The 20,282-nt window shown below is 45.6% G+C and overlaps 1 protein-coding gene across 8 annotated transcripts in view; it reads left to right on the top strand.

The window, feature by feature from the left end:
- The first annotated feature begins 18,891 nt into the window (after positions 1-18,891).
- Chid1 (chitinase domain containing 1) overlaps positions 18,892-20,282 on the top strand; it is a 35,114-nt gene continuing 33,723 nt past the window's right edge. For 5 of the 8 annotated variants that reach the window (XR_015687479.1, XR_015687480.1, XR_015687481.1 and 2 more), the window contains exon 1: positions 18,905-18,951. The gene's annotated coding sequence lies outside the window, so the exon portion shown is untranslated. Of the gene's footprint in view, positions 18,952-20,282 lie in introns of all 8 variants that reach the window. The other 3 variants (NM_001047854.3, NM_001421300.1, NM_001421299.1) reach the window with 1 other exon arrangement.

Genomic DNA, 20,282 nt, shown 5'->3' with positions numbered 1-20,282 from the left:
ACAGACTGATAAATGACATTCCTAACAAGTTGCAAGGTTACCACTTTTGAGCTTATCAAAGTATACTAGAACACTCTCAGAAAAGCTTAGCCTTGCCAGGCGGAAGAGGGGCGGGGGAGCCAGGTGTGTGTGTGTGCACGCCTATAATCCTAGCACTCAGGAAGCTGAGGCAGGTGAATCTCTTGAGCTGTAGGCCAGGGCTACACAGAGAATTTCTGTCTCAAACCCCTGAGCGAGAAAGAGAGAGAAGCGGGGAAGGAGGGGGAGGCCTTTTGAATGTATTGAATACACCAGACCTAAAAGGATACACCAGACCCTTACCTGACACTTAAATGAAGAGACACCAAACACTCTGGTGGCCACAGTGGTGATAGAGATAGGACCCAATAAACCATCACCTGACCATCCCCTACGGTATGTGCCTCAAGGGATGGATAGGCAAAAACACTCTTTATTGTCCCCTGGGGCTTTGGCTCAGCCTATCTGACAACTTGTCACTACCTACACTCAAGTTTAAGTCTGTCCATCAGTCCATCTGGAACGGTCTTTCCATCTGGACCCAGTCCTGCCCTTCACCTCCATGGCCCTGCTCCTGCACATCACCAGCAACTCCCCCTTTGGGTTTGTAATATCTTATCTAACCACATGCGTATAAGCTCTCGGCCTGTCTTCAGTAAGACCTCTTGGAATTTAAAGGCCTCTTTACCTCTCTTAGTTAGGGTTACTATTGCTGTGATGAAACACCACGACCAAGACCAGCAATTTGGGGAAGAAAAGGATTGTGGTTTATATATGTGGGGTCACAGTCCATTAAGGCAAAAGAAAAACACAAACTTGGCTCTAACTTGTTCAGCTCTCTCGCTCTCTCTCTCTCTCTCTCTCTCTCTCTCTCTCTCCCTCTCCCTCTCCCTCTCCCCCCCCCATCACTTTTTTTGAGACAGGGTTTCTGTCCATAGCCCTGTGCTCAACCTCACAGAGATCTGCCTGCCTCTGCCTTCCAAGTGCCAAGTGCTGGGATAAAAGACAAGCAGCACTAAGTTCAAGTCAACCTGCTTTCTTTTAGAACCTAGGACCACCAGCCCCAGGGTGTCCCCGTCCACAATGTGCTGGGCCTTCTCATATCAACCACTAATTAAGAAACTGCCCTTACGGGGTTGGGGATTTGGCTCAGTGGTAGAGTGCTTGCCTAGCAAGCACAAGGCCCTGAGTTCGGTCCCCAGCTCCGAAGAAAAGAAAAAAGAAAAAAAAGAAAAAGAAAAAGAAAAAGAAAAAGAAACTGACCTTACAGGCTTGCCTACAGTCCAATCTTAGGGAGGCATCTTCTCCATTGAGGTTCCCTCCATTCTGATGACTCCGGTTTGTGTTAATTTGGCATGAAATCAGCCAGCACAACCTTTACTGTTGCTGTTACTGTTGGTGGTGGTGGTGGTGGTGGCTGCTGCTGCTGCTGCTGTTGCTGCTGTTTTTAGTCTATGGGTGTAAGTGCTTACCTAGATGAATGTATTATACACCATGTGGGTTTCTGGTGCCTACAGAGGACAGAAAGGGACATTTCATCCTTTGGATTTGGGTGCTGAACACTATCCTGGGTCCTCAGTAAAAGCAGCCAGTCCTTTTAACCACTGAGCCATGTCTCCAGATCCTTTATTTCTTTGATGCAATGTACGTTGGTTTTTGCTTCTGTCTTCAGGTTCCGTTTTGGTTTGGTTTGGTTTGGTTTTTTGTTTTTGTCTTTTGTGGGGTTGTTTTATTCCATTTTGTTTCTGAGACAGTCTCCTGTAGTTCAGATAAGCCTCAGACTCTCTATAGAGCCAGGAATGAACTTCAACTCCTAATTTTCCTACCTTCACTTCCCAAATGCTACCACACCCAGGTCTCTTTATTAGCCATTCTGTAACCTACCTTCTGACATTGTATAAAGATAGACACATACATGGGGGCTGGAGGGATGGCTCAGTGGTTAAGAGCACTGACTGCTCTTCCAGAGGTCCTGAGTTCAATTCCCAGCAACCACATGGTGGCTCACAACCATCTGTAGTGTGATCTGATGCCCTCTTCTGGTGTGTCTGAAGACAGCTACAGTGTACTCATACACATTATTAAATAAATGATATTTAAAAAAAAAAAAGATAGACACATACCTGCTTTGCTAAGTGCCATGAATTGTATGATCTGAGTTAATATTAATAATTAATACTGAAACAAACAGACAACACTAGAGCTAAAGATCAGTTGGTAGAGTATTTTCCTAGCAAACACAAAGTCCTGGGTTTGATGCTCAGTAGGACATAAAACTGGGCATGATAATGGTACAAGCCTGTAAGTCCAACACTGAAAAATTGAAACAGTAGAATTAGGAAGTTCAAAGTCAAATTCTGCCCCTTGGTAAGTTCAAGGATGGCTTTGGCTATGTGATATCCTGTCTCCAAAAATAAAAGATTGGTATTTCAAAAAAACTGTGGGGGCTGGAGAGATGGCTCAGCGGTTGAGGGCACTGCTCTTCCAGAGGTCCTGAGTTCAATTCCCAGCAACCACATGGTGGCTCATAACCATCTGTAATGGGATTCCATGCATTCTTCTGGTGTCTGAAGACAGGAACTGTGTACTCATATAAATAAAAATAAATAAATCTTTAAAAAAAACTGTGAAGACTGGAGAGAAGGTTTAGTAGTTAAGAGCACTTGTTGTTGCTCTTGCAGAAGACCTGGATTCAGTTCCCAGCACCCACATAGTGGCTCACAACCATCCATAACTCCAGTTTTAGAGGAGTTGATCTCTCTTCCAAGAGCAGCAGGCACACATGAGATATACATACATTCGTGCTGGCCAAATACTAGTACAGATAAATACATCCTTTTGTTTTCAAGTGAAAAAGAAGAACCTGTGGTTGCCAATTACTGTCAAGAGAAATCGGGACTACTTAGTAAATTACAGGCAGCAAAACTGATGTGACTTGTAAAATTTATTTTTTAAAGATTTATTTATTATATATAAGTACACTGTAGCTGTCTTCAGACACACCAGAAGAAGCCATCTGATCTCATTACAGATGGTTGTGAGTCACCATGTGGTTGCTGGGAATCGAACTCAGGATCCCTGGAAGAGCAGTCAGTGCTATTAATCACTGAACCATCTCTCCAGTCTGTAAATGTATTGCTAATAAAATTTAACACAGTGGAAAGACACAAACAAGTCCAGTTTGGGCAGCCCATCATTCCTATCATTGCCATTGTTGTCAAATACAATTAAGATGCCAGAAATTCCTAAAATTAATGCAAAGGAAGGAATTTACAGACTTCAGTGCTTGAGCCTACCTGGCCACTCCTTTGACTTTGGAACTATCTATAAGGCACAGAAAGTCAGAAACTTCTCAGGAGACAATCCCCTGAGGCTGGCAGAAATGGTGGCAAAGGCAACTCCCTGCTTTCAAAAGAGGTTGGCCAAGATGATCATGGCCCAAGAAATAGAACATCCTCCTGGGCACAGAATCTGTGACATCATAAAATGGCATGGCACAGGTTGGGGGAGGCAGTGCCACAGAGGACCCTTTAGCCAACAGGTTGTCAATTCTCAAAGTCCCTGATTGGTCAAGAAGATTCTAGATTTGGTGAATCATGCCTAGTATAAGCCATTAGGTCCTCCCTGATCCTGAGCCAAAGACAGGTGAGGATGTAGGCCCCTGATCCTCCCAGAAGAAGAGATAGATAGGTACTGCTGAGAAGAACCAAAGTCTGCAGTGACATCGCTACTCTGTCCTCCCTTCCTGGTGAATTATCAACAAAGCTGAGGGAAGAGACACCTGAAGGACAGTTAGTAGACAAAGCATTGAGCTATACAATGAAAACTCCCCCTCTGCCTCCCAACTGAGAGAGGCGGAAACGTCCGGGCAGGGCAAAGGATAGTTGGTGCGGACCCTGGGAGTGAACATCCCTGGTGCTTGCTGAGGCCAGACCCACCTTCAGAAGTTCTGATGACTTGGCCTGGTGAACTAAATATGTAGCTGAGGCTAGTCTTTTTTTTTTTTCAGAGCTGGGGACCGAACCCAGGGCCTTGCGGTTGCTAGGCAAGCGCTCTACCTCTGAGCCAAATCCCCAACCCCAAAAAGACACCTCCCCTGTCAAGTTGCTTCTTTTCTTTTTTATCTTTTTTTTTTTTCCGGGGCTGGGGACCGAACCCAGGACCTTGCGCTTCCTAGGCAAGCGCTCTACCACTGAGCCAAATCCCCAACCCCGAGGCTAGTCTTGAACTCTTGATCCCTCTGCCTCCATTTCCAAAGTGCTAGGATTGTAGTTATAGGGAGGCATTTCTGCTTTTAGTTATGCTAGGTAGGTGTGTGTGTGTGTTGTCTGTGTGTGTGTCTGTGTCTGTGTGTGTATGTGTGTATGTGTCTGTGTCTCTGTGTGTATCTGTGTCTCTGTGTGTATCTGTGTGTGTCTGTCTGTGTCTGTGTCTGTGTGTGTGTATGTGTGTATGTGTCTGTGTCTGTGTCTCTGTGTGTATCTGTGTCTGTGTGTGTATCTGTGTGTGTCTGTCTGTGTCTGTGTGTGTTTGTCTGTCTGTGTCTATGTGTCTGTATCTGTGTGTGTCTGTGTGCTATCTGTGTGTGGGTGTCTGTGTCTGTGTGTGTGTTAGTGTGTGTATCTGTGTGTGTGTCTATGTGTCTGTGTGTGTTTGTGTGTTTTACAGGGATTAAACCTTGGACCTCACACATGCCAGGAAAGATTTACAACTCAGCTATATTCCCAGCTCTATGGTGTCAGAAGTTTCTCAAATACTCTCATCACCAGACTCTCTTGAGAGCAGAGTGTGCTCTGTAGGGCAGACTTCTTTTAACTACTCTATCTGGAAACTTAAAGGAGTGAGACTCAGGAAGTGTTATGGTTTGTCAAGTCTATACCTGTAATGGTAATGGTATCTCAGTTTTATTATTCACAGCATCTAAAAGAACTAGTCACCTTGTGAATATACTGACTCTATCTCAAAAGAAAAAACAAAACAAAATGCATAAGGATGCATATCTGAGATCCCAGCATTCAGGAAACTAAGGCAGGAGAATTGCCATGAGTTTGAGGCCATCCTGAACTACACAGTATATGCCAAACCGGATAGGGTCACACAGCAAGACTCTGACTCAACATAGGAAAAGACACACACACGCACTCGCACACACACATACAGAGAGAGAGAGAGAGAGAGAGAGAGAGAGAGAGAGAGAGAGGCACAAATGTAGAGTTTTGGTTGTTTGGTTGTTTGTTTGATTGGTTTGGTTTGGTTTGTATTTCAAGACACGGTTTTTCTGTGCAGCCCTGGCTATCCTGGAACTCTCTCTGTAGACCAGGCTAGTCTGAAACTCAGAGATCTACCTGCCTCTGCCTCCCAAGTGCTGAGATTAAAGGTATATACCACCAACAACAACCTTCTCCACCACAACCTCCCCAACCCCTGGTTTAGATGTAGAGTTTTTGCCTGTCCTAATTAACTTTGTCAACTTGACAGGCTAGATTCATCTGAGAGGAAAACCAAAGTACTAGGATTGTAGTTGTAGGGAAGTGTCTGGATCAAATTGAGGAAGTGTCTGGATCAAATCAGCCTGTGGGCCTGTCTGTGTGAAGACTGTCTTGAAGACTGTGGGCTCACTGTGGGTGGCACTATCCCTAGGCAAGTGATCTAGGGCTGAATAAGAAAACTAGCTAGGTTGGGGATTTAGCTCAGTGGTAGAGCGCTTGCCTAGGAAGCACAAGGCCCTGGGTTCGGTCCCCAGCTCCGAAAAAAAGAAAAGAAAAAAAAAAAAGAAAGAAAACTAGCTAAGTGCCGACAAAGCCCTGAAAACCTTCCAGGAGGAATTCATGCCAGTGGAGACCTTCTCAGAGTTCCTCGACGCAGCAGGTCTTCTATCAGAAATCACCGACCCAGAGAGCTTCCTAAAGGACCTGTGACCTATGACATTGTCTGTCACCCAGGCCATTGAAGGACCTAGGAGCTGTGAGCTGTCCCGGCCAGAGTGAGTGTGTACATCTTGAAATAAATGAATGACTTAGTACAAAAAAAGAAAGAAAGAAAGGAAGGAAGAAAGAAAGAAAGAAAACTAGCTAAGTAGGAGACTGTGAGCAAGCCAGCAAAGAATTTTTTTTCATGGCTCCTGCTTCCAGGTTTATGCCTTGAGTTCTGGCTACACCTTCTCTCAGTGATGGGCTGTCACCTGGACATGTAAGCCAAATAAACCCTTACCTCCTCACATCGCTTTTTGTCAGTGTTTTATAAAAATGAAACACTGCTTAACATGTCTGAAGCCTTGAGTTCAATTTCCAGCACTGAAGAAAATAAAGTCAACATTTACCATGCATGGTGTCAAATATATGCCATCCCAGCACTGGGAGAGGTGGAGGCGGGAAGGTCAGGACTTTGATGGCTAGCTTCAGCTAAGCAGAAAGTTCAAGGCCAGACTAAGTTACCTCAAACCCTGTCTCAGAAAACAAACACAGGGAGAAGCAACAGGGAGGCAGACGTAAGTGATCCTTGCCTCATATCTCTGCACAGATAAAGGTTGTTATGAATATTTTTTTTCTTTTTTTCGGAGCTGGGGACCGAACCCAGGGCCTTGCGCTTCCTAGGTAAGCGCTCTACCACTGAGCTAAATCCCCAACCCCCGTTATGAATATTTCTTAAGGAGTGGATTTCTATAGGTCAATTTATCTTATCTAGGTGGGCGGTTTATATCTTATCAATTGGTAGTGAGTTTATTGTGTGGATATATTGTGGATTGAGGATTCAACATGTAAATCTGATTGATAAATTACAAAAAAGAAAAGAGAAAAGAAAAGAAAAGAAAGGAAAAGAAAGGAAAAGAAAAAAGAAACACAGAGCTGGGGTAAGCTGTGTTCGGTTGGAAACATTTGTTGAGCAAGAATCTAGATTTCAATCTCTAGAAACCATATGAAGAAACTGGGCATGGGGCATCCCTGATCCCAGTACTGAAGGGGCTGCCTTAGACACGGTGTCTATTGCTGTGATAAAACACCATGATCAAATGCAATTTGGGGAGGAAAAGGTTGATTTGCTGTACACTTTCATTCACAGTTTATCACAGAAGAGAATCAGGACAGGCACTCAAGCAGATCAAGACACCAGAGGGAGGAACTGATGCAGAGGCCATAGAGGAGTGCTGCTTACTGGCTTGTTCCTCATGGCTTGCCCAGTCTGCTTTCTTAAGGAATCCAAGACCACCAGTCTGAGGACGACACCACCCACAGGGATGGGTGGGGAGCTTTCTACATCAATCACTAATTTTAAGAAATGCCCTATAGGCTTGCCTACAGCCCAATCTTGTACAGGCATTTTCTCAATTGGTAGTCCTTTCTCTTGTGTCAAACTGACATAAAACTAGCCAGACAGAGGTGAAGAGAGGATGATCCCTTGGGGTCACTCGAGAACAAGTCTAGCCTAATTAGGGAGCTATGGGACCCTTCCTCAAAGGAGATAACTTGAGTTTCTGAGACTCAAGGTTTTCCTCTGACCTCTACAAACATACACACACACACACACACACACACACACACACACACACACACACATGAATATGCACACGTATACACCAACACAGACACACACACACATACACATATGTGCATACAAATATACAAAATATAATATAAATAAATCCTAAGAGATCAAAACTTGATAAAGGACATAGGATTGACTATAGGTTGGCCAAACCTAAACTAGAAAACAACAAAACCTTCTTAATTTCTCTCCACTTTTCCTAGAGCGCTCTTAAAAATTTTTATTAAGTGTGTGTATACCTGTTTATTTATGCTATGTATGTCCATGTTGTGTGTGTCTGTGTGTTTGTGTGTATCTACATGCACATATATGTGGAGGCCAATGGAAAACTTTGGGTGTCACCCTTGGGATTGCCATCCACCTTCTTCTATACAGGGTCTGACAATGGCCTGGAACTCATTAAGTAGGCTAGTCAGGCAGCCCCAGCCATCCTCCTGTCTCTACCTCCTTAATACTGAGCTTACAAGCATGCCAGCATGACCTGTATTTAACATAGGTACCTGTGTCAGGGATAGGTTCCCCAGGCAAGCACTTTCCTGACTGAGCTTAACTCCAGTCCCTCAGCCTTACAGTTTACAGAAAAGACAAACAGAAGTATGTAAAATTCAGCCACGAGATAAATTGATGTCTTTTCCTGGGGAAAGACAGCTCTTCCTTGGTCATGTCCCAGGCTGCTCCACTATCAGCATTGATGTTAGGTTTCACTGTTAAAACTCTCTCTAGATCAGTGGTAGTTTCCTTGCTGGAAACTCCAAGGGAAACGTTTTCTTCTTCAGCAGCAAATCCTATCAGCTCAGACCCACACCCCTAGCTGTTGACTTGGCTAAAAGCCTTTTTCTTTCTTTCTTTTTTTTTTTTCTCTCAATTGCATGAGAACAGAGGCCAAGCTGATTAACAAGGAAACTTCAGAAGTAGTGACTTAAATAAGAAGCATATTACTGTTCCCTTGTGGACTGTCCACTGGTCCACACTGCAGGGCTAAGGGCTGGCAGAGGGTTCTGTGTTCCCCAACACACATCACTGGTCTCTGGCTTCTAAATAGATGTTTTGCCAGTTGTTCTCAGACAGTGGAAAAGGATAGAGTTGGGGCTTTGCAATCACGCACAAGGCTCCAGGATGATCCTTAACACCATCTATGCAAAACAGTGCATTGGTGGGCATGGTAGTTTAAGTCTGCAATCTCAGCAGTTAAGGCAGGAGGACTGTCACAGATTCAAAGCTAGTCTGGCGAACTCAAGATCCTCTCTAAACAGAACAGGAGGGCTGGAGAAATGGTTCAGCAGTTAAAATTACTTGCTCTTCCAAGGGCCCAGAATCGATTCTCAGCACTCACAAGGCGGCTTATAACCATCTAGTTCTGGGGAACCTAATGTCCTCTACGTCTACCAGGCACACATATGGTGCACAGATATTACTCAGAGGCAAGCTACCCATACATGTAAAATAGTTTTAAAAAGAAAAAGACAGGACAGGAGAGAGAGAGAGAGAGAGAGAGAGAGAGAGAGAGAGAGAGAGAGAGAGAGAGAGATGACTCAGCAGTTGAGAGTGAGTGGCCGCTCTTACAAGGAACCCAAGTTAGGTTTCCAGTACCCACACCAGTAGGCTCACAGCAGCTCTGGGGGGACCTGACACCATCTTCCGGACTCTTGAGAGCACCAGCATGCATATACACATACTCAGACTAACGGACAGCAACACACACTCCCTAAAGTGTGTGCACACACATTAAAATAAACATGTTTTTGTAAGAAAAAGTTCCCTCAGAGCCGCAGAAGAACTACTCCTGAGGCCTCTCTGCAGAGTTGAGTTTCTGACGAATTTGTTTGTTGCATCATCCTACATCCTACAGCTATTACACAAAGAGGACCTGCTGAGCAGGAAGTAGCGCCAGAGCCCTGGGGAGACGTGCTGGCCATTGGCGGAGATTATGTTAATTCCTGACACTAGATTGCCCTCTTTTTGCAATAAGTGAACTCCAGAGTCTAACCCTGAGTGGACATGCCACCACCCAGAGTGGAGACTAGAGCATCTTCTCTGCATCTAGGCACTGCCAGGTAATAACAGAGCAGGAAGGATGGTATTAACTTCTTGTACTTTCCATGGCCAGTGGTACAGTGGGTTAAAATAGCAAGCACTGGTTCTTGCACAGTCCTGGAGTTCTTTCACACCTTTAGAATTCCAAGATCAAAGACTGGCTCCTCCCACTGCTTCTCTCTTTGGTTTATAGGTATCATCTTTTTCACCCACTCCCACATGGTATTGTTCTATTCATTTGTGTCCTGATCCCTCTTCTTATAAGAATTCTACCAGGGCTAGTAAGATAGGTCAGAGGTTAAGAGCATGCACTACTCTTGCAAAGGACCATGGCTCACTTCCCAACACCCACATGGCAACTCACAACTCCAGTTCCAGGGGACCTAACACCCTCTTCTGGCCTCTATAGACACCAAGCATGCACATCGTGCACAGGCATACGAGCAGGGAAACGCTCACTTAAAAGTAAACAAACCTTAGTTCTAGCCTATATGATGAGAAACCATCTTTCCCAGTGGCTTCATTTGAAATAGTTACACCTGCCATAACCCTGTCTACTCACTCTGCAGTACTCAGATGGGAGCCCAACACAGGCCACAGTAAAGGTGACATTCGGAGACACGATTTCAGTGCCTGACCTCTCTCCTAACCACCTCCTAAAAACCTGGTGTTTAAGATTGGCTTGCTTGTCTTTAACATTTAGTTAAGTAGTAAATTGCTTTGGGAAGTAGGGGCGAGTTTGTGGAGGTCATGTGTGGAGGTCAGTGGACAACTTTCAGGAGTCAGTGCTCTCCTTCCACCTTGTGGTGCTGGGGCCTGGACGAGGGTCCTCAGGCTCGTCAGCAAGTGCCTTTACAGATACAGCCGTCTAAACCAACCCTCCTCGACTTTTTAAAAAAATATATATTATTTATTTTTATTTATGCGTATGGGTGTTTTTTTTTTCCCGGTTTCCGGGCAAACATCCCCTCCCCTTATGGGTGTTCCCCTCCCAACCCTCCCCCCATTGCCGCCCTCCCCCCATAGTCTAGTTTTGTCTGCATGCAAGTCTGTGTGCCATAGGTATGCGGTGTCCTTGGAGGTCAGAAGAGGGCAGCGGATCCCCAGGTCCTCTGGGAGAGAGAGCAACCAACCACTAAGTCAGTTCTCCAGCCCCAAGGCAGGTTGGTTTTTTTGGGTTTTTTGTTGCTGTTGTTGTTGTTGTTGTTGTTGTTTTGAAACAAGGTCTTATTTTATATCTCAGATTGCCCTAAACTCACTAAACTCACTATGTAGTTCAGGCTGGCCTCAAATATGTGGTAATCTCCTTTCTCAGGTAGACTGAACTTCAATTCTCTACCTCCAAAGTGCTGGGTTTATGTGAGTCAACATGATTAAAACCTTTCTTTTTTTTCTTTCTCTCTCTCTTTCTTTCTTTCTTTCTTTCTCTCTAAAGATTTATTTATTTATGTATATGAGTGCTCTATTTCCATGTGTGCCTACATAGCAGAAGAGGACATAAACTCAGGACCTCTGAAAGACCAGCTAGTGCTCTTAACCACTGAACCATGTCCCTAGCCCTTAAAAACTTTTGGGGTTGGGGATTTGGCTCAGTGGTAGAGCGCTTGCCTAGGAAGCGCAAGGTCCTGGGTTCGATCCCCAGCCCCCCAAAAAAAAGAGAAAAAAAAAAACTTTTCTTATGAGAAGGAACTCCAACTTTACAGAGAGAGGGAGGGGGAGGGGGAGTGGAGGGTGAGACGGAGACAGAGAGAACCTTCAGCCTCCTCATTTCCACAGAGCAGAGACCCAGGCCTCCAGGATCCCTGAGAAAACTATCTAAAATACTCCCTTTGACCCCAAGGGCAGGTTTCTATGTCTGGCTCTCAGCCCTGACTTCTTCCTCTGTGGGCCCAGTCACGGCAGCTAATAGACTCATTTTAAGATCGACCTGAGAAAAGGAGCTTCTGGAAGGAACTCTTATTTTCTTCTTTCTTTCTTTGTTTTCCTTTCTGTCTGTCTTTCTTTCTTTCTGTCTTTCTTTCTTTGTTTTCCTTTCTGTCTGTCTTTCTTTCTGTCTTTCTTTCTTTCTTTCTTCTTTGTTTCTGACTTTCTTTCTTTCTTTCTTTCTTTCTTTCTTTCTTTCTTTCTCTTGTTGAGCCTGGGTCTGTCTTTTGATGTAGTTCTGGCTGTCCTGCAGCTTGCTTTGTAGACCAGACTGTTTTCAAACTCATAAAGATCTATCTGCCTCTACCTCTCAATCACTGGAATTAAAGGCATGTGTTACCACACCAGGCTTAATTAGGGTTTCTATTGCTGTGATAAAACACCATAACCAAAAGCAACTTGGGAGTAAAGGGTATATTTCATCATACAATTTGTAGGTAATCAAGAAAGGGAGTCAAGGCAGGACCTTGGAGGCAAAAAAAAACAAAAGCAAAGGACCTGGAAGGATGCTGCCTTCTGGCTTGCTCCCATGGCTTGCTCAGCCTGATTTCTTATATACACCAGACCCACCTTCCCAGGGCAGGGGTGGCACCACTCACAATGGGCTGGCCCTCCCACATCAATCACTAATTAGGAAAATACCCCATGGGCTTACCTGAGGTATTTTCTTAGTGGTTCTTTCTCAGATAATTTTAGCTTATGTCATGTTCTCATATAAACAACAACAACAACAACATCATCATCATCACCCTAAGACACTGGGAATAGTGCTTTGTGCCTTTCAACACCACCAAATGATTTCCGGGAACTGTTGAGATATTGATCCCAAATTGGATGTGTAATAGTCTGAATAAGAATGCCTCCGTGGGGGCTGGAGAGATGGCTCAGCGGTTAAGAGCACCCAACTGCTCTTCCAAAGGTCATGAGTTCAATTCCCAGCAACCACATGGTGGCTCACAACCATCTGTAAAGAGATCTGATGCCCTCTTCTGGTGTATCTGAAGACAGTTACAGTGTACTTAGATATATAATAAATAAATCAAAAAAAAAAAAAAAAAAAGAATGCCTCCGTGGGCTTCTATGTTTAAACAGTTGGTCCCCAGTTGATAGAGCCCTTTGGGAAGGCCTAGGAGGTGTGGCTTCCTTGGAGAAGGTGTGTCACTGAGAGTGAGCTCTGAGGTTTGAAAAGACAGGATCACCAGTGTTCTCTTTCTCTTTGTTCTCTTTCAGTGGCTGCGTTGTGGTTGTGCATCAAGAAGTGAACTCTCAGCTCTTCCTTCACTCCACCCTCAGGGGTTCTAACCCTCTGAAACTACAAACCAAATAAAAACTTACCTTTTCTAAGCTGCCTTGGTCATGGTATTTTATCACAAAAAATAGAAAAGTAACTTAAGACAGAAGTTGGTGCTAGGACTGGTTGGGTATTGCTGTGACAGACCTGACCATGTAAGGTTACTTATTTGTTTGTTTTTGTTTTTGGAAAATTAGAAAACTTCTCAAACTTTGGATTAGAAAAGCAGTCGAATAGCGTAAACAGATTTTTTTTTTTTTTTTTGAGCTGGGGACTGAACCCAGGGCTTTGCGCTTGCTAGGCAAGTGCTCTACCACTGAGCTAAATCCCCAACCCCTGCATAAACAGATCTTAATGGCCCCCCTTTTAGGTTTGGAAGACAGCAGTGCTGAGAGCTGTGTAAACTGTGGAAGCTCAGCTGGAGAGGTTTCAGAGGAGAGCAATATTAGCAACTGGGCTAGAGACATTTTTTGTGATATTTTGGCCCAAAACAACAACAACAACAAAAATGTAGTTGCCTTTTGCCACTGTCCTTATACTTTGTCTGAAGCTAAACTGAAAATTAATGGGCTAGTTTCTTTGGAGGAGATTTCAAGACAGCTTAATATCAAGTCTGTTGCATGGTCAACAGTAGTCCCTCTTATGCAGATCCACCGTGAAAAAAGATCAAGTTGGGTAAAAAGAAATGTACAATTTGAGAAGAAAAATATTACCAGGAAATTCAATGTTGAAACCAAGGTTTGTGCTGAAAGAGAGGATGGAATCAGAAAGAGGCCTGACCCAAAATGGAAGAGAAGACATGGTGCACTCGGGGTATGACCCCAACCAGCTAACCATGCTAAAAAGCAACAATGAATCAAAACCTTTGCAGATGAGATTCAAGGGGTCCAGAGTTCACCCCAAGTTGCTTGTCAAACTTGACAGTGCCTTCAAAGTGTCTCGGTCTTTAGGTCATGAAGGACATATGAGTAAAGGGGTTATGGAGTCTTCCTTCACAGTCCAAGAGAGCCACTGAGGCCAGGTGGATGGCAGCAGAGTCCCTCATGGACGCCCTGGAGGGCCACTGTGTGAAGCTATGGAACTGAAGCCTGAATTGGGTTGGAAATTCAAGGTGTTAGAAGTGCCTGAGCTGTGGGATATCTGCCAAGCAGAGCTGCGCACAGTGGGTGGAACCAGCTGGAAAGAGAGCAAAGCTGGGAAAGAGCCATCTAAAAAGCCCTTTGAGAGTGAACTTACAGGCACAGTAAAAGGGTTTGCTTTGCTAGGTTTTGGTCTGACTTTGGTCCAGTTTTTTTTTCCTCATTAGGCCTCAATCCCTCCCTTCTGGAGGATATATTCCTTTTGGTAATGTATATTCTGTACCATTGTAAGTTGGAAGTACATAATTTGCTTTTTGGTTTTACATGGGGTTTCTTTCTTTTTTTTTTTTTTCCAGGGCTGGGGACCGAACCCAGGACCTTGCGCTTCCTAGGCAAGCGCTCTACCACTGAGCCAAATCCCCAACCCCTTACATGGGGTTTCAATGAAAAGATCTCTATCAGTCTCTGAAGATACTTGGACTTTGGACATTAAAAAGGTGTTGAGACTGAGAAAGACTATGGGAACTTTGGAGTTGGGCTAAATGCATTTTTGCCTTCTGGTATTTATGGCCATGAAGTCATGGGGACAGGAGTGGATTGTGGTGGTCTGAATGAGAAGGCTCCTCTCAGGCTTATACGGTTGAATACTTGGTCCTCAGTTAGGTTGTTTGAGAAGGATCAGGAGGTATGGTCTTGTTAGAGGAGGCGTGTCGCTGAGGAAGGCTTTGAGGTTACAAACCCTTGTGTGGGTTCCAGTGCTGCTGCTTCTCTCTGAGCCATGTGGTTGTGGATCAAGACGTGATCTCTTTGCTCTTCTTTGGTCTTCTTTCCCTCTGCCATTGTGGACTCTTTGTCTTGGTCCTGGTGTTTTTGTTTGTTTGTTTTGTTTTGTTTTGTTTTTTTCGGAGCTGGGGACCGAACCCAGCGCCTTGTGGTTGCTAAGCAAGCGTTCTACCACTGAGCTAAATCCCCAACCGGTCCTGGTGTTTTATCACAGCAATAGAAGGGTAGCCAAGATAGAATGCTTGCAAACAACAGTTCTAGAGGCCAGAAGTCCAAAATAAAGCTAGCATACAGGTGCGGCTCTCCTGGAGGTAGCTGCAGGTGGCCGCTGGGCATTCCTGGCCTCAGAGCTGTGTTTCTCCTTTCTGTCCTCACCCTCACAGGGCTTTCCTACCTGTCTCAAATCTCCCTTATCCTCTTATAAGGACAGCCTCTCCTCACATCACTGGATTTAGGGTCTACCCTAATCCTTAATCCAAGACTCTTAATTTAATTATACATGCATAGTTCTTATTGACAAATAAGGTCACACGGAAAAGTCATAAGAGTTAGGACTTGCACAGCGTTTTGAGGAGGGGCACCATTCAACATAATCATCCAATAAAAAGGAAGTATTGCCCCTTTGCGTATGGTTGCTACCCAGCCTCCACTTCCCTTTAGTTTGGGAATTTAGGCTAGTTTCAGAATATTAAGAAAACCCTTGCAGGTACCTTGAGGCAGCAGTTCTTTGCAAAGCCCAAATGAGGTGGGTATAGGGCCACGTGCCATCCCAGATGGCTGCCCAGCTGCTGACCAGACACCTATACACAGCAACCATCATGGCCAAGGTCAGCCAGGCCAGCCTTGTGAGACACAAACAATTTGCTGTGCTGGCCCTGGAGCTCTTTCCAGAAGCTTCCTCCTTCCTTCTTTCCTGGAATTGCTTATTCCAGCACTGAGAGAGGATGTTTCTGTCCACAATGAGAGAGGGATCTGCAGCACGGGGTGCTGGGATGTATCCATCCTTCTGGACTTCTACCCTTTGCACAGGGATGTCTCCAGATCCAGGAGTGGCATGAAACAGATACCTTCTAGATGACCCAGGCCAAGGACTTTGGTTAGAACATAGTAGAGACATGGCTCTTCACTGTCAGGCAGAGGCTTGTTGGGGCTGATTTGGCAAATGAGTGGCACACTTTGAAGACTAGGACTCTACCTTCGCCCAACCTAGGGATGCTCTTGAAGACACCTCTTAGCAGGCTCAGGCTGGAGAGCCTTAACTGGCCGTGTGCATGAGGGTGGTGTGTTCCCAGAACAAGGGCAGAGATCCCATTGGTAACGGAAAGCCCATTGGGTGAACAGCAACTGCGCTGCTCTTGTCTACTTTCCAGTGCCAACTGCAGACAGACGGTGGTTCAGGCCAAACGACCTCAGAACACCAGCCTGGGTCCCACAGCTCAGGATTGCAGAGCTTGGACCTTGGTCAGGACATCCCACATTGCTGTGGTAACAAGGACTGAGGAATTGACTGAGGTCTGGTTTAGTGGTCTGGCCAGGGGAGTTATACTCAGATTTACATTAAATAACTAGGATTCAGTTGACTTGTTTGTTTATGTCTCATTTAGCCCAGGCTGGCTTTGAATTCATTGACAATCCGATTTCGGTTATGAGCCACCATGCCCACCTTTTCACAGTCACTCTTAGAAGCCTTTGCATAATATTTTTCTCTACTTCAAACACAATTAAATAAGCATTTTCAACATTTCGAACTCTCTCTATATACACACATGTATATGTATGCTATTTAACCCAGGGGTGCCTTGCACTTGTGGCTATCTTCCTCTTGTCTCTGCCTCTCAGTGCTGATACTATAGAGGCATGCATGCACCATCACATCTGGCCCAAATTTCTAAAATGCACCCCACTCCCTTTTAGTACTTTGTTTAAATGAACAACAATATCTCAGGAATCTTAAGAATTTGAATTTTTTTAAAAAAAATTAATTCCTTGGGTCAAGGAGCTGACTCATTGGGTAAAGACACTTGATTAGAAACTTGACGGTCTGAGCTGGATCCCCAGAAACCACATGGGGCAAGGAGAGAGCCAATTCCCAGAAGTTGTCCTTTGACCTACTCTCTCTCTCTCTCTCTCTCTCTCTCTCTCTCTCTCTCTAATAAATAAATAAATAAAATTAAAAAGCATCTTTTTAAACCAAAAAAATTTGCTGAAAATCTAAAGTTACATTAATGTGTCTTCAGAAACATTAAAAGCAGAATGGATTCACTAATACAGAAGTGTTAATGCTCTGGTTCTGATTCTCTTAGACTTTTCTATCCATCTTTCTGTATTTCTGTGTGACTAAAAGGTGGGTAGCCACTTAAAATCGGTTTAGGGCTGGGGATGTAGCTCAGTGGTAGAGCATTTGCCAAGTAGGTGTTTGGTCCTGGGTTCCTAACTCCTAACACCATGGAGGGGGAAAAGCCACTGTTCACCTAAATACACATCTGGGCACCTTGGTCCAGCTGTGCAGCTGGGGTCAGGGCAGACTTTGTGAGGACAACTCAACAGGCTCCTGAGCACCTATCCAACGGAACCAGAAGAGGGGCTGGTTTTGAGCTCTGCTTTTCTCTCCTTTCTGTTCTTAGAGTCTGCAACACAGACTGGGGCTGGAATCCTTAGTGGACTTTTCCAAGTCTTTAGCTCAAAGACCTCTATCATCAGTTGGATACAAATGCCCTGTCTGGTTTAAAAGAAAGGTGGTCTCGGGGGCTGGAGAGATGGCTCAGTGATTAAGAGCACTGACTGCTCTTCCAGAGGTCCTGAGTTCAAATCCCAGCAACCACATGGTGGCTCACAACCATCTGTAATAAGATCTAATGCCCTCTTCTGGTGTGTCTGAAGACAGCTACAGTGTACTCATATACATAAAATAAATAAATAAATCTTTAAAAAAAAAAAGGTGGTCTCTTTAGCATTGTTAAGACTGCACAATTCTCAGGACATCTACCTCTCCAGAGTTCTGCCCACTTGGAATCACTTTTCTGGGCATTTGTTCATAGTAGGGTGCCGAACTGGGTGCCAGGAAAGCAGATGGTGATGCACTACATGCCTTAGCGTACACACCCAGCCCCGCCCCTGTAGAAAGACTTGGGGGGACAGCTGGCAGAAAATATGGGGAAGAGAAAGGAGGAAACGTGATTAGGAAGGAAGAACACAAAGCTCAGCTCAGTGAGAAACCTCTGCAGCAGCAGGAATGAGGAAATGGTCGCAATGTGAATCCTGGAACAGACCCTAGTGGGGTGGGCCAGAGGGTTTAACTGGGTGTGGACTGGCCAAATGTGGTTTCTGCAGGAAACTGCTGGGAACAGCCAGGGATGGGGGTGGGGACTAGTCAGCTTGATGAAAAATAAAAATGCTTGTCATGTGTGCTTTCAACCCACTCGAAGAAGTGTCTGGGCTCCTTTTGCTAAAGCTAAAATGGGGGTGGGGAAAGTGTTGTCTGCCTCTGTGGGTTCTAGCTCCTACAATTTGCAAAATCAAAAGGAGGACAGAGACAGCTCTGGAATTTGGACAGGTAGAATGTTCGCTGTGCAAGGCCGTCTGGAGAAGGCCGTTACGTTGCCTGGAGCAGGGTCCCTACTGGATACAGTGTAGTGGGCACTACAGACCTATGTATGTATGGTGACAGAAATGTGGCAACGAGAGGTTCAAAGTCTTGGCGCACAGTCTGTCCTAGTACATATGGGAAACCACGGAACTGACTATGCGCATAGTGACCCGCGCCACCCATACTTGACAGGGATGGGTTCCCAAGACCCTTAATGCCTTGGTGGTCGCTTTTGTGGTCATGATGTAGACTTCAACACGGGTGCTAAGGCAGACAGCCATTAACCCCGGAGCAGAGTATACTAAACACCACCACCAGGTTCTCTGCGAGGATCTCGGAATGTGACTCCACGATTCTGCTGTACGTCAGGCCCTTGAGCAATCAGGGCAGGAGCGGAAACAGCACCCACGACCACGCAGTACCCACTAGGCACACCCAGCTCAGTCCTCATCCAACTGACAGTCCAGACCCGCTCTCCGCCCATCTCCACCTTGCCTGCAGCTACGAGACTCCGCCTCTAACTCCACCCGCCAACCATCTCGGTCCCGCCCCCATCCCAGCGTGCCCTGCGCAAGGCATCTAGGAAGCTGGCGTGGCGCAGCGGGAGCGTGTGGCGGCCTGTGGGCGGGACTTCCGGCTCGCTGAATCGTCTTCCGGCCGTGCTTGATGGTTCTGGCCGGTCTCCTGACATGAAGGTGAGCCCGGCAGTGGCGGCAATGGGACTGCTTCATCTTCCGCGTCATGATGCGGGAACGTCGGGCAGCGAGCCTCTCCCCGGACAGGACGGGCAGAGTGTGAGCGGGAAGGAGAGCGCGTGGATGAGAGTGTATGTGGGAGCTTTGAATGTGAGGGTGAGGAAGTGTGTGAGAATGAGAGGGTTTGAGGGGGAAAACGATTGTGTCAGTTGAGAATGAGCTAGTGTGAGAATAAACAGATGTGAGGGTGAGTGGGAGCTCGTGTAGAATGAGCAGATGTGAAGGTGAGCTGCTGTGAGAATGAGTAGATGTGAGAAAGCAAGTGTGTCGGTGTGAGTGTAAGGGCGTATGTGAGAGAGCGAGCCGGGTGCGAGGGAGTGTGAGGGCCAGAATGAGTGAGAACAGGTGTGAACTTAAGAACAATGAACTTATTAGGGTGAGAAAGCAAGTGGGGATAGTGTGGGCAAGGGTGAGAGAATGTTAGGATGAGAGCAGGTATGGAAGAGAGTGTGGCATTGTTCTTGAAGTGTGAGCGCAAGTGTGTCAATGTGAGGGAACTTCCGAGCAAACAGTAATATGAGAATATGAGAGAGCACAAGCCATCGCATAAGATCTAGAGAGCCGGTAGCGATGGCACATGACTTTAATCCTAGCACCTGGGAGGCAAAGGCTGGCAGATGGATCTCTTTGAGTTCTAGGCCACCCTGGTCTATATTGTGAGTTTCAGGACAGCCAGGGCTACATAGCAAGACCCTGTCTCCACACAAGAGGTTGGGGATGGGGCAAAAGAAGCAGCTGGAAAGCATGTGTGAACAGCACAGTAATGAATGTGTTAAGTGTATGTGCCAATGTAGCTGTATATGGAGAACCATGGATGAGTGATAAATAAAAGAGTATAGACAAGAACCAGGATGTAAGATGCCGGAAGTCAGAGATTTCAGAGGTGTGAGTTAGTGTGCATAGCTGGAGCCACAAATGGAAGATGACATAAGTGTGCAAACGAGTTATCGAGGCCAGTGTGTCTGTTGGGCATAGAGAATGAGGGTAGCTGGCGGGCCAAGCCTGAGGTAGGAGGGTATACAGCAAGTTGTGTGGGTTCCTTCAAGTTTGCTGGGTACGTGAGGCTAGGCCTTACCCTCAGCGCAGCCTCAAATCTTGAACACTCTGTGATGGAGAATTTCCAAAGGACTTTTCCACAGGTCTCTAGACTGGAGGCCAGGGAGGCCCAGAGACAGTGTACTGGTGACCGAACTGGAACTTAATCCATCTTTTCACAGTCCTGTTTGCATTGCATTATGGGATAGGATGGTAGCCACATGCCCCACAGATTG

Source organism: Rattus norvegicus, chromosome 1 (assembly GCF_021556685.1).
Source record: "Rattus norvegicus strain SHRSP/BbbUtx chromosome 1, alternate assembly SHRSP_T2T, whole genome shotgun sequence".
In the NCBI taxonomy this organism is placed as follows: domain Eukaryota; kingdom Metazoa; phylum Chordata; class Mammalia; order Rodentia; family Muridae; genus Rattus; species Rattus norvegicus.
This window is presented reverse-complemented; position numbering and strand designations above follow the sequence as displayed.